At 42.6% G+C, this 13,481-nt stretch overlaps 1 protein-coding gene, 1 long non-coding RNA gene and 1 pseudogene across 3 annotated transcripts in view; 2 read left to right on the plus strand and 1 right to left on the minus strand.

Annotated features, from left to right (window-relative positions):
- The window catches only part of sp100.1 (SP110 nuclear body protein, tandem duplicate 1), a 28,001-nt gene that overhangs the window by 1,170 nt on the left and 13,350 nt on the right, over nucleotides 1-13,481 (plus strand). The gene's annotated exons all lie outside the window — the stretch shown is intronic.
- On the plus strand, nucleotides 13-7,639 carry LOC111646342 (uncharacterized; annotated as a pseudogene). Its single transcript, XR_015436436.1, has 14 exons — nucleotides 13-102; nucleotides 206-606; nucleotides 789-922; nucleotides 1,021-1,065; nucleotides 1,359-1,398; nucleotides 1,709-1,813; nucleotides 1,939-2,055; nucleotides 2,456-2,595; nucleotides 4,001-4,069; nucleotides 4,151-4,284; nucleotides 6,345-6,462; nucleotides 6,537-6,611; nucleotides 6,797-6,940; nucleotides 7,045-7,639. The product of XR_015436436.1 is annotated as an uncharacterized LOC111646342 (transcript).
- On the minus strand, nucleotides 12,738-13,481 carry LOC147817374 (uncharacterized). Its single transcript, XR_015436442.1, has 2 exons — nucleotides 13,425-13,481; nucleotides 12,738-13,210 (listed from the first exon to the last, which is right to left on the minus strand). It is a non-coding gene; the product is annotated as an uncharacterized LOC147817374 (long non-coding RNA).

A 13,481-nucleotide genomic window follows, 5' to 3' on the forward strand; every position in this document is an offset into this window, starting at 1 on the left:
CGTGCTCGCCACATGCAGACGCTGTCTTTGCTTCAGATTCATGAAACCTACTCGTATTCTCTGCTTCTAAAATTTGTGCTGAAGCCTGATCTTCACTCCCACGTTAGCCATGAAGAAATATTGACATTCTATAGTTATTCTGTGGCGTAACAGAGTTTTAGGCACTAATAGTAAAGTGAGAATGCTTTACTGAATGAAAGAGTAGAAAAACAAACAACCATACTCACTGTATACTTTTAATTTAATTGCAGGATCCTTTCCTTTTAACACTCAACTGCCCGAGAAGTTGGAAAAGGAAGAGACAGACGACAGGAAAAGGAGGAAGCTTTCAGAGGAGGAAGAGGAGGAGCAAGTAAACTCAACGAAAAAGAAGAGGAATCTTAGAAGCAGGAGCGTGTGCGATGATGAGGAGCTGCAGCCCGGTCCATCGTCTCAGCTGACTCCAGGTCAGAAGAAAAAGTCCAAGAAAATATGCTTCTGTAAGTCTCCTCCCATTTCCTGTCTCTTATACACATCTCTTATGGAACTGGCCCCTTTATAAGTCCCAGCTGCCCGTGACCTGTGGACTCCAGAAGGGGTCGCTGAGCAGAGACAGACTGGCTAAAGGTCAGAGACACAAAGTAAAACTCGTCCACTCAAAAGACTGTTATCATCTAAAAAGAAAAACAAACAAAAACATGAAAACATCTTGAAGGTCATTGGTTGTTGATATAAATACATGCAAAGATGGCGACGTGTTCTGGTTGATGGCGGCAGAAGATTTATTCCTGATCCTCCGTCTGTGTCAGGGGAGAAGTGCATCTTGTGTGAGAAGCAGTGGTTTACTCCCACTGAGTTTGAGAAGCTCGCCGGGAAGAGCAGCTCAAAGAACTGGAAGTGGAGCATCCGATGTTCGGGCACCCCCCTGGGAAAACTTATAAAGGTTTGGTTGAAAAGTCATTTGAATGTTAGAATACACGTGGATCACTGCACACACACAGTCTGTGGTGGAAAATCTTTTCTTTTTATATTTCACTTCAGGAAGGCCACCTGGAGTCAGGAAGCTACAAAAGAAAGCATAAAAAGGTATCAAGACAAATTTATGTATTTATTTATTCATGTGTTTATTTGATAGGGACAATACGCATTAATAAACATCAGTACAAAATGCGAGATGTAAACAAGCCGGGTTGAAGCAAAAATGCTAATTTACATCGTTATTGTCTCCAGGCAGGTGACATGAAACAAAAACATTACAAGTCACAATACACTACTACAAATATAAAACACAAATAATGACAAATATATTTTGCTGTGTTGTAATGAATCCTCCTGTTTTTACTTGTCCCGGGGCTTTCTCTCCTTTTTCTTCCTCCCAGACGAAGAGATCCCTGTTCCCGTCTGATGACGTCCTCACAGGTTTGTTGTAGAAGTGTAAAACACTGATTTTAGAAAACTACAGGAGTATACACGGAGTATTTGACAGCCGAGTGAGCACTGCATCCCCATAAGCTATTACAAGAGCATCTGTTACCTCACATGAAATATTAAAACATTAAAATGTGATTTTCTGATTAGAGCCAGACAGGCAGCCAAAGCAGCCGATTTTTCCCTGGGCAGAAATACATGAGTGAAAACAGATTTTTAAAGCAGTTTCTGAACATCGTCCCAAGTTGGAATCTATGAAATCTTGAGCTTCAAATTTACACATACTCTGTCTCTTTTTTAGTGTCCGAGGGAGAAGAAGAAGAAGACGATGAAAATGAGGATGATGAAGTTGACCTGGAAAACCAGGAGGACCAGGCTTCTTCTAGCGGTGAAGGAAATTGCACAGGTGCTGGTTTACACAAAGTACATTCATGTCAACGACAAAAGAAGTTACTTTAGATGAGGTTTTCTATCCCAGTATCGTACCGCCGTGGTGATGATGATCAAACTCTCAACATGTGTCCATGGCAGATGAAGACGGAGAGACTGAGGAGCAGAGTGAGCGGCGGCCAGAGGGCAGCAAGACGGTGTTCAAAGTCACATGTGGAGGTGTAGCTGGGACCTTACACCAAAAGCGATTTGGATCAGGTAATGTTGAGCATGAATGTCGAGCTTGCGCCAAGGTCTTTAATCCACTGAGCGAAAGTTGGAGGAAATGTCTCCCTACATTTAATCAGCATAAGATATCGAGCTAAAAGAGACGCAGAGGCAGTCAGATCTTCTGCCCGACGACGAAGATGTGCATCTTGTGGAGTCACTCCACATACTGCAGTAATGGCTTGAAGGTTGTAAAGGTGCTTTGGGTACTTCCAACACATCTGAGAAGGAAAACGAGTGAGAGGGAAACATCCGTACACATTTTAATGGCAGTACAGTCAAGCTGCACGTATCTGTATATCTCGTGTAGTGTCTTGTGTTTTGTTTTGCTGTGATGGTCCTGTGAATAAACCAACCGAACCTATCTGACCTTTCACCCCACCACCACCAGGGACTTGTGGGAAGAGTATTCGTACGGAGACGAGGTGGTTGAGCCCCGTGGAGTTTGTGAAGGAGGCGTCAAGTCTGCCGGACGCCAGCTGGAAGAAAGACATCGAGGTTGACGGAAGACCGCTCAGTGTCCTCATAGAGGTAACCATGGTCGCGGTGATGTCACAGCTTCCTTGTTGACATGATGACATGACAATGATTGATCACGGATAGAACTAACAACGTGTAGTATTGCATTTCCTGTGGCTGCTTCACAATAAAAGCCACCACATGTTTCGCCAAGACTTTTAACGTGAAGCAGCAGCAGTAGGAAATGTTCAGTGTGACTTCATCCAGCTCTGATACGGTGTAAAGAGAGAGTGAGCTAACAATAAGCAGTGAGGCCGTTATCAAACATATAGAATCCGGCTGGATTAGATGCATCCAGCAAAGGAAGTGGCGGACTCCCCCAATACAAATAAAAAAACTACTATATACACAGAAATAATTACAAACTGTAAAAACAATGAAATGGCTAAAAATGCAAATTAGTGGTTGTTTTCATGAAAATGTCAAGGATTATCACTTTAATGTGACTTTTATCAATGCAGAACACGTTAAAGTCACAGGACTAAATACGCTATGATTGGATTTTGTTCTAAGGGAGTTTCCTTTGCCACAAAACCACAAATTTCACACTTCCACCAAATGCACTATAAGGTGCATTTCAGCTTTCTACTCCATCTTAGAGTCCAGTCAGTCAGTTTGGCACAAATGTGTAGCCACAGGTCAGGTCAGGTTTTCATGACATTGCGTTTCAGCTGTAAATATGAGCGAGCCACCGGGATTGTTAAACGGATCGTTGTTATTTGACGTGGGGTAATGAGGTAGTCATGTATAGTCAGCGTGTTACCTGCAGTAGATTCAAGGTGCTGCCAGTTAGAAGAAGCAGCCGGGAACGCCATCACAGAGGCGGAGCAATGTGTTGCTGTGGGTGGGGCCAGCAGAAAAATAGGTTTTAGACACTTTTAAAAACACCCACCAAAACAATCCAATATCCGTTTAAATGTACTCTACATGTAGAATATTTTCACCTCTTTAGCTTCCCTTCAAAACAAAGTTGAGCTCCCCCTTATTCACTCAGCTAACCTGCAGCTCCGGCTTAATACAGTGCGAGCTGTATGTGCAGTTGTGCGTAGGAATACGGCAGTTCAGCGGTTGAGAAAATGTAGTTCCAAAGGAAAGTGCTGTTTTGACGGGAAGATGAACTGCTGAAAATATTCTACATGAAGCTTCATTTAAACGGATATTGGATCGTTTTGGTTGGTCTTTTTTAAAAGTGTCCAAAACATTTTTTTTTCTACTGGCCCCGCCCACAGCGGCACATCACTCTGCTAGTGTACCGGTGCTCCTGCTGCTTCTAACCGAATCTACTGCAGGTAACACACTGAACACGCATGACTACCTCACACAACCCCACATCAATTAACCCCAACGATCTCTTTAATCCTAAAGATCTGAACTATGAAGCAAAGAGGAAGACAATATGTTGATTTGTCCATTTCAGGCAAAAATCTTGAAGATCGACCCGCCGCGGTGTTCTTGCAGACTGTGCAGTCCAGATCATATAGACCTGGTAAGTTTATTGATCAGTCAGTTTCAGACAGTTTTGCTGTATGTAAACAGAATTACTGTCATGGACTGTGTGTCTTGGCAGGAGAATCAGAAAAACGATGATGAGTGTTACGTCTGTAAAAGTGAAGAAGCAGCAGAGCTGGTGGTGTGTGATCACTGCCCTCGCGCCTTTCATCAGAGATGTCACCTGCCTCAGGTAGACGACGCCACTTTGAGGTGAGTTTTGATCGAACTAGGAGCCAAAAAAGACATAAACAACAATTTGTTTGATTTCTTTGTTTCTTCTTCTTCTCTTCCGCAAAAGTGGGGCCAGCCCTATAAACACAAATGTCCGTGACTGACTCACTGAGTGATAGAGTTGAGTGATGAAGTCACACCATTGTTGGGGCTAGCCGAGCAGTTTCCCCGTTGGCTGTTGCTCCTTCAGCCGGCGGTGTTGCCAATTTATCTGCTGCATTTATAGACTGTAAATTTTGAGTTTCAGGTCATTCAAGTTCAAATAACAAATAACAAGGCCTATCGTGGCTGGTGTGATCCCATCGCCAGACGGTCTCTAGCTTTACTTACTTTCTTTAGAAAGAGTTTATTATTATACAGTCCCTGACAAAAGTCTTCTCACTTATCCATTTTGTAGAAACAACAGCTAATAACCTGACTTTTAATTAATTCATTGGTTTTAAAATGGCTCATATGAAAGCTAAAACCCTCCCAAATTATGTTTAATATACTAAAATAAATTAGCTTCACTGAAGAAAGATTGATCATTTAATGAACACAGAAGGGTCAGATTTTGGCAAGACAAAAGTTTTGTCGCCTACAGAGAATAATGTGAAAATTGAACAAATGATTTACTTCAAATACAAAAATATGTTGCATAACATCAGTGAATTAAGTAGTGGTGCTGTGAGATCCATATTTATTATCTTGTATGGCTTCCATGAGCTTGAAGGACTGCATCCATGCGGTTCGACAATGATTCATACAATTTATTGATGAAGTCATCAGGAATAGCAAAGAAAGCAGTCTTACATGCTTCCCAGAGTTCATCAAGATTCTTTGGTTTCGTCTTCCATGCTTCCTCTTTCATTCTACCCCAGACATGCTCAATGATGTTCATGTCTGGTGACCGGGCTGGCCAGTCCTGGAGCACCTTGATCTTCTTCACCTTGAGGAACTTTGATGTAGAGATGGAAGTAAGCGATGGAGCACCATCCTGCTGCAAAATTTGACCCCTTTTATGGTTGGGAATGTAAGAGGTAGCTAATACTTCTTGATATTTTAGGCTATTGATATTGCCTTCCACCCTGCAAATCTCTCGCACACCCCCATACTGGATGTAACCCCTGACCATGATTTTTCCGCCACCAAACTTAACTGTTTTCTGGGTGAATCTCGGATCCATGCAGGCTCCAGTAGGTCTCCTGAAATATTTGCGGCGGCTGTGATGTAATTCAACCGAAGATTCATCTGAGAAATCCACCTTTTGCCACTTTTCCAGCGTCCATCCTTTTAGCAGGCTGTGGGCCTTGGCAAATGCCACATGTTTTTTTAATTGCCTTTTGTTTAGTGCTGGTTTCTGGGCACTGATTCGACCATGGAGGCCATTTTGAGACAGAATTCTACAAACTGTCCTGGTTGACACGGGGACTTGAGGTGACCAGACCTGGTGGAGCTCTGCTGCAGTGGAAAAGGGGCTGGCCTTGGATTTTCGACCCAACAAACGGTCCTCCCGAGCAGTTGTCTTGCCGGGTCTGCCGGACCTGGGCTTGTCAAAAACATCTCCAGTCTCTTCAAATCTTTTTCTTATTCTTTGTGCTTGATGCTGAGACACATTGAAGGTGTCAGCCACCTCAGCAGTGGATCTGGTCTTCAGCCTGTTGATAATCAACGCTTTGGTCGCAGGGTGAATCTTAGGCATGTTGTCAGAGGTCAAGTTTCAGTTGATGTGAAGGTCTGGTGTGCTGGGGTTCTTTTTATACACACCCACTAATTGATTGATCAATTATTGATCACAGGTGAGGCTTTAATCTAGGATTGTGTGCATCATATGACAAGGCGACAAGACTTTTGTCTTTGCAAAAACTGACTGGAATTGATTAGAAATATATTTTAGGTGCAATTAAGGTCAACTTGTACCCAAGCGACAAGACTTTTGTCAGGGACTGTAAGTTGGTTAAACAAGATAAATATAGAGAGTGGGCTATAGACTGATATATATGTATTGGTGTGTGTGTGTGTGTGTGTGTGTGTGTGTGTGTGTGTGTGTGTGAGAGCAGGGACAGCAGTCTATGGATGTGTACGTTCTGTGTTTTCCGAACCAACCACAAGTGCCGTTACAGTGATAAGATGGAGATGAAATCAGCCATGCTCCGCAACATATCACAACACATGCTGGTGAGCTCACGTCCGTCTTCAGGTCTGTCTCTGTGTCACACTGCCGTCACTCATCCCTTCTCTCACATCAACAGGAATGTCAGTATCTTCTCCTGTTTCTGTACAGTGCTGATGAGGAACAAAATTTTGCTTTAGACCCAAACCTCTATGTAAGTCTCTTCCTCTGCTGTTCCAATATATTCTACCAATTATTTCATTTATATCAAACAAAGTGCACTTGATAATCTGGCTACTGAAGGAATCACGCTGTCAACAGGTCTTCGCTCACTGTACGATAGTCTTAAACTGTTGCAGATTGTTGAGCATTTCATTCATTTCTTCTTGGCACCCACAGTTGGAAAATTATTCCACTGTTATCCAGACTCCGATGTGGCTGGGCAAAGTAGTGGACAAACTCCAGACGAAAGAATACCAGATGGTTGCAGAGTTTGTGTCCGATATCCAGCTCATTTTCAGCAACTGTGCCTCATACAACCACGTAAGAAAACTGTCATGGAAAACCTTTAATTTCTAAACATCTAAATATCAAAAGTAAAAATTAATTTTATTATTGTGACAAGGACTGCTTTTCTTCTTTTACAGGCTAACAGTGAATTCCTTGCTGTAGGCGACCGACTGAAGGAGTTATTTAACGGAGAATTTAAAAAGGTGTTCAACATCTGTGAACAGTAGCTAATGGGAGAAGGTTCGAAGTATGTAAAATTACAATAATGGTAGATTTTAGTGACCTGTCCCTTGTATTTAGTTCAAATAACCAGGGGATTTTTTTACTTGTATTGAATCTTATCCGTCTGAACTTGAAAGCTTTTTGCAATGCAAGATTGAATTTGTAAATGAAAGTGCTTATAGGTCAAACATAAAGGTCACACTCTATGAAAGTGCAACATTTGGTTTCTTTACAGTATACACCCAGTATTCAGTAACGTCACTACTGGTGAACAGTGGACATGTCATTTTCACTTTATCCTCATACGGAAACACAATTCAATATAATACTATATGAATATAAAACTATGGGTTAACGTGTTTCCTTTAGTGACGTTTTTAAAAGAAAGAACCAAAGGTTTAATATTTCAGTGGTTTGCCTTCAGCACAATAATGTGTGAGTTGCTCCCAACGTTGTTTTTATTGCCATGTTTTTCTGATATGAATGTACGTAATAAAAATTCAGAATGCATTTCCGGAGTCACGTGGGTGCAGCATCCAAGATGGCCGCAAGTTAGGGGAGCTCTCGTCCCGCACATGCTATTTTTGTGCTATATGCTATATTTGTTTTGTAATAGTAGAAGCGGTGTATTTGTGGTCGAGTCGAGGCTTAGAAGACATGGCGACATCGAAATACTTCAAAACATCTTCTCGCTCGTCTACTCGGAAAAGCCCGGCGCATGAGGATGACCGCGCTGCTGACGCTCCCCAGACGTCCGTAAATGTGCCCGACAGTCTTGAGAAGTTTCTGGCAGAAATTTCGAAGATAAATACTACTCTGCAGAGCGTCACAACTGACGTATCGTCTATTAAACGAACAACGGCGGAGCTGAGTACTACGGTGGCGGCCATGCAGGGCAGGCTGGGAGAGGCCGAGACGCGCATCGCGCAGTTGGAGGAGACTTAGGAACGACTGGTGAAGGATGAGGGGAGCAGAGATAAAGAGAAGGAGATCCTGTGGAACCGAGTGCAAGCCCTCGAAAACCAAAGCAGGCGAAATAATGTGAGGCTGGTAGGACTGAAGGAGACCTTCGGCACCAATGGGACGCTGCTTGACTGTGTTCGAAAGATGCTGGCGGAAAGGCTCGGCGTGGACGTTGGCGGAGAGTGTGAGATCGAGAGGGTGCACAGGCTACCGACACCGATGCCGGACGTGGATCAGCCTCCGAGACCGGTGCTGATCCGCTTACTGAGGCAGTCGGCGAGAGACAAGGTGCTCGGTGCTGCCAAGGAAAAACGAGGTCTTGTCTGGGAAGAATGTCGCCTGTCTGTGTTCCCGGACATGTCCAGAGAGCGCAGAAGAGGAAGGCGTTCACACCGGTGAAGCGCAAATTACACGAACTTGACATCAGATACACGCTGGCTTTCCCCGCGACGCTACACTTCAAATGGAAAGGCAGAAACGTGAGCTGCAACAATGTCGAAGCCGCGGAGAAAATACTTAATGAACAGAGAGGTGGAGGACCAGCGGACTGAGATGAACGGAGTGAGGTGAGCTGATGTTCACACTCTGAGAGAGACTGTGCGTGATGGACTGTTGGGCCTCTGTGCGGGACGACGAGAGGCTTATCCTGACGCGAAACGGTTGCCATGGGAGCGGCGTTAATCCCACGGACCTTACGCTTGTTTTTCTTTTCGTTTTGTTTTCTTTTGTTTTTCGACAGTGAGGAGTGTTCGGCACTCGCACTCCTGTTGCATTATTGCGTCCGGACACTTTTTGCACCAACTTTATGGGTGGGTTCGGGTTGTTTTGTTTTACTGTGTGTTCGTTTTTCATGTTCAAAATCAGGCAGGTACATGGCAGCAACTGGTCATCACAGGGGACCAAAATTGATAGCATTTCTTGTTGTGAATGGTTGCGGACAGGCACTTAGAATACATTGTAGTTACTCCATATTCTTTCTCTCTCCTTCTTACTTCTTATTGTTGTTGTTTGCTTGTTTGTTTGAATTTTCTGATCTAGATTAACATGTCTAGTAGATCAGTAAGGTTTCTTTCCTGGAATATAAATGGATGTGGTAGTCCTGTTAAGAGGAGGAAGATTTTGACATTTTTGAAAAATAATCAGGCAGATGTAATTTTTGTATAGGAAACTCACATGCAGGGTCTGGAGGCAGAGAAGTTTAAAGCAGGTTGGGTGGGACATGTGTTCCATAGCCCGATTTCAAGTAAACGTAATGGTGTTCTAATTTTGGTTCACAAGAACATAAGTTTTATTTTGCTAAAGCAATCCAAAGATGCAGAGGGGAGGATTATCTGTGTTGAAGCAGTCGTGGAGGGAGTGCCTCTTGTATTGTGTAACATTTATTCGCCTACTAAGGGGGACCCTGGATCTTTCCACGAGTTAAACAAATTGCTGGGAGACACTGAGGGGGAGATTATCCTAGCTGGGGATTTAATGACGTTATGGATCCAGTGTTGGATAGGAGTTCGTTCAAACCTCCTCTCCTAACGAAGGAGAGAGAGGCCTTGCATATGCTGAATAGGGATGTAGGCCTAGTGGATATATGGAGACTGGCGAACCCAAATGCGAAGGATTTTACCTTTTTCTCCCATTGCCATAAAACGTTCTCCAGGATAGACTTTTTTCTAATTAGTGCTTCACTGACGAACAAGGTAGCGAACTGTGATTATAAAGGCGATCTCCCTGACCGATCATGCACCTGTCGAGCTAGTTCTTAAAGCCACTGTGAGGGCTGAGAGGAGAGGTAGATGGAGACTTAATGTTGGGTTATTGTCAGATTCAACTTTTAGGAAGGTGATAGCGGAGGATTTGGCAACCTTTTTTAAAATCAACATCGGCAGTACTAAGGACATAACTACTGTTTGGGAAGCCTCTAAGGTGTATATAAGGGGGAAATTCATAGCACATGCCTCTAAGAAGAAGAGGGAAAATCTTGCTAAGATCACAGAGTTGGAGAGGGAAATAAAGGATAAGGAGCTAGACCTGTCAAAACATTTTTCTGAGGGGGAATTTCAGGAACTCTGCAAGCTTAAATACTCTTTACATGAGATGTATAATAAAAAAGCAGAGTACGCACTTTATAGATTAAAAACAAGCTTTTATGAAGGGGGAGAAAAGATGGGGAGATTGTTGGCGAGACAATTGAAGGAAAAAAAACAGGGAATGCTATACCAGTTATAAAACAGGGGGATGTGCAAATCTTCGCTGCTAATGATATTAATAGGATATTCCGACAATATTATGAAAGGTTGTATACGTCTTCCATGGCCCCCGACGCCTCACTGGAGGATATAGAGCAGTTTTTCCTGAATATAAAAGTACCAAAACTCCAACCTCAGGAGGCAGCTGGATTGGACTCGCCCATAACAGCAGCTGAAATACGGACAGCGATTTCCTCAATGAAAAACGGGAAGTCACCAGGGTATGACGGACTCCCGGTGGAATATTATAAGGCTTTTGGAGTTATAGTTGTACCGGTGTTGGAGAGGTTATATCAGGAGATGTTTGATAAGGGTCGTGTTGCTCCAACCTTTAATAAAGCTGTAATCTCATTGATTCCCAAACCAGGCAAAGATGCGGCGGATCCCTCCAACTATAGACCTATAAGTCTGCTCAATCTTGATTGCAAGGTTCTTACAAAGGTTTTGGCAACACGTTTACAGGTGGTTCTGCCCAGTATCATTCACCCAAATCAGGTTGGTTTCAAGAAAAATAGAACTTCGACTGACAATATTAGACTCTTGTTACATTTGATGTGGCTTAGTCAATCCCAAGGTGTTCCTATCACTGCCATTTCTTTGGATGCAGAAAAGGCCTTTGATAGGGTGGAGTGGCCGTTTCTGCTCTCCGTCCTATCACATTTTGGTTTCAACTCTAATTTCGTTAAATGGATAAAAATAGTGTACAATGAACCTAAGGCAGCGGTGATGACAAATGGGATCATCTCCCCTTTCTTTAATCTGACCCGGGGAACTCGACAGGGATGTTCATTGAGCCCGTTATTGTTTATCATTTTTTTTAGAGGTTCTGACGGTGTCAGTTAGAGCTCACCCTGGAATTAAAGGAGTAAGGGGAGGTGAAACGGAGCATAAATTGTTGTTATATGCTGATGATATCCTAGCGGTGGTTTCTGACCCTTTGACGTCTTTGCCACATCTTATGGACACAATACGATCATTTTCACAATTTTCCGGTTATTCCATTAACTGGGGCAAATCGGAGGCGATGCCTCTCTCCAGGCCGTGTACTCCGTTCATGGTGGAGAAATTTAATTTTAAGTGGGTGCGCAAGGGGAAGAAGTATCTCGGCATCAAACTTTCTGACGATATAAGTGAAATGGTGGCATTAAAGGGGACATATTATGCTCCTTTTCAACAAGTTTGAATAAGTCTCAGAGGTCCCCAAAGTATGTCTTTGAAGCTTCTTGCTAAAAAAATCGACTCCGATCCTATTTTTCAGCATGCCTGTAAACCCTTCTTTTTCAGCCTTGTTCAGAACAGGCTGTTTCTGTGTCTGTAGCTTTAAATGCAAATGAGCTGTGCCTGACCACGCCCCTCTTCGGAAGGGGATGCCGTTCGGGCTTCTGGCACCATGCTCTAATGTTTACGGTGACCGTGACAGGCGACCTGGCGTCGGTAGCGATTTGGTTCAACCGCACGACTTTTATCCAGAATCTGACCCAGAGGGAAAGGCTGCTGAAGAAGTTCCAACTCTACAACTGCAGCAGGAAGTTTCTGAATGGTTGGTAACCAATTTTGTGTATTTTGACATTACATTTTAAGTTTGTTGATGAGTGCTGGCACACAGTTACTAACATGTAGCTAGGTAGCTAATGCTAACTGTTACTGTCTCGTCATTACTGGGAGCTCTTTTGGTAAATAAGCACTATTGTGAATTGAGTAATGTAGTTATCTGTCATGCCTCTTAGATATACTTTTACAGTCTGAAAATGTTTGTTGTAAGTGGACTGCTACAGGTGTTCAATGTCAGTACTAGTCAGATATTTTAATACATGCTGACAGAGTAAATAATTTTTCTCCATGTTTTGAGCAGAGATGCTCATCATGACATCTTCCTTTATGTAGTAAATTTATTTTGTGTATTACAATGAAAGCTGTAAATCAGCATAAACATGTCTGACAGCAACAGTAATCTTTAGTCAAAGACTAAACTGCAGTTTTCTACACTACACTGTTGTCAAGCTCCACAGTATATGCAATAAGTGACATGTTATAAATTAGCTGTTATATGCGCTTGATATGTAGCCAAGCTTACTTCTTACCTCTTATGTATGGTAGACCGTCCTGGGTTGGAGCCGCTCTGCCTCATTGTGTTCTGCCTTCAACATGTACCGCACTGACTACGGTACTTTACGGTTGAGAGGAATACACCAGTACGTTTTGCTTCTTTGTAAAAACATAGTTTCAATCTAAATAAAAGATGTTAGGCAGTCTTGTTTTACTTCAGTGCACATAATTTTACAATGGTAATAACACGCCACAAATGGAGTAACACACCCTCAAATAAATTAGTTTAGCTGCTCTTTGATTTGTAAAGTTCTTCTATCAGCAGATAGTGTGCATATAATATGAATTCAGAGGAGTCATTTCTTTAGTAACAATCAAACATTTATTTACATCAAATGAGAGACTTATAATCAGTGATAATAAAAAAACTGTAGGATTCACTGGATCCATAAAAAAAAATTGTGAGACACATCATAGATATATGTTTGCAAGACTAAATGCCCTGTCCAGTTGTTTTAGTCAGTACAGGTATCTAGCCTATAGGAGCTTTGTGAGCTGGTGCTGGGGTTTTCTTTGTCGCAGAATCTGGGTCGTCATTCCAGCCTGCCTGGTCCTACGCATCCATGCCGAGTTTCCTCACGCCACATGCCAGTAGGTGGGATTTAGACTGGACCATGATAGAACCGGGACACATAGCTGGATTTGACCTACTCCTTCTCAGGCCGCTCTAACTGTGCAGTGAGGTCCTCTGGGATCGGGATGGCCAAAGCAGCTTCTGTGTATGCTCCCAGGTCAACAAAGACTTTTTCAAATATGAGGTCCACCACATTCCCTGTTTGATAAAACACAAAAGATTTTGTTTACATTTTTCACTTTTTTTGTTGTTTTTTACAAAACAATGACTGAAAGTCTGTTTCTAACTACCTCCTGACATTTTCTTTACTTTATTTTGTTGTTGATGGAACTGTCATAACATTATACGTGCAATACTTAATACAATGTGTACAAAACATTTTTTGGTTGAAAAATAAAATAATATAACACACCTTTGGAAATTGGACCTTGAACAGTGGTTCACCTTCTTTTGTTTGGGCTTGTGGTCG

Source organism: Seriola lalandi, unplaced genomic scaffold (genome assembly GCF_002814215.2).
Source record: "Seriola lalandi dorsalis isolate HSWRI2012SDOR001 ecotype SW California unplaced genomic scaffold, Sedor1 jcf7180002054969, whole genome shotgun sequence".
NCBI lineage: Eukaryota > Metazoa > Chordata > Actinopteri > Carangiformes > Carangidae > Seriola > Seriola lalandi.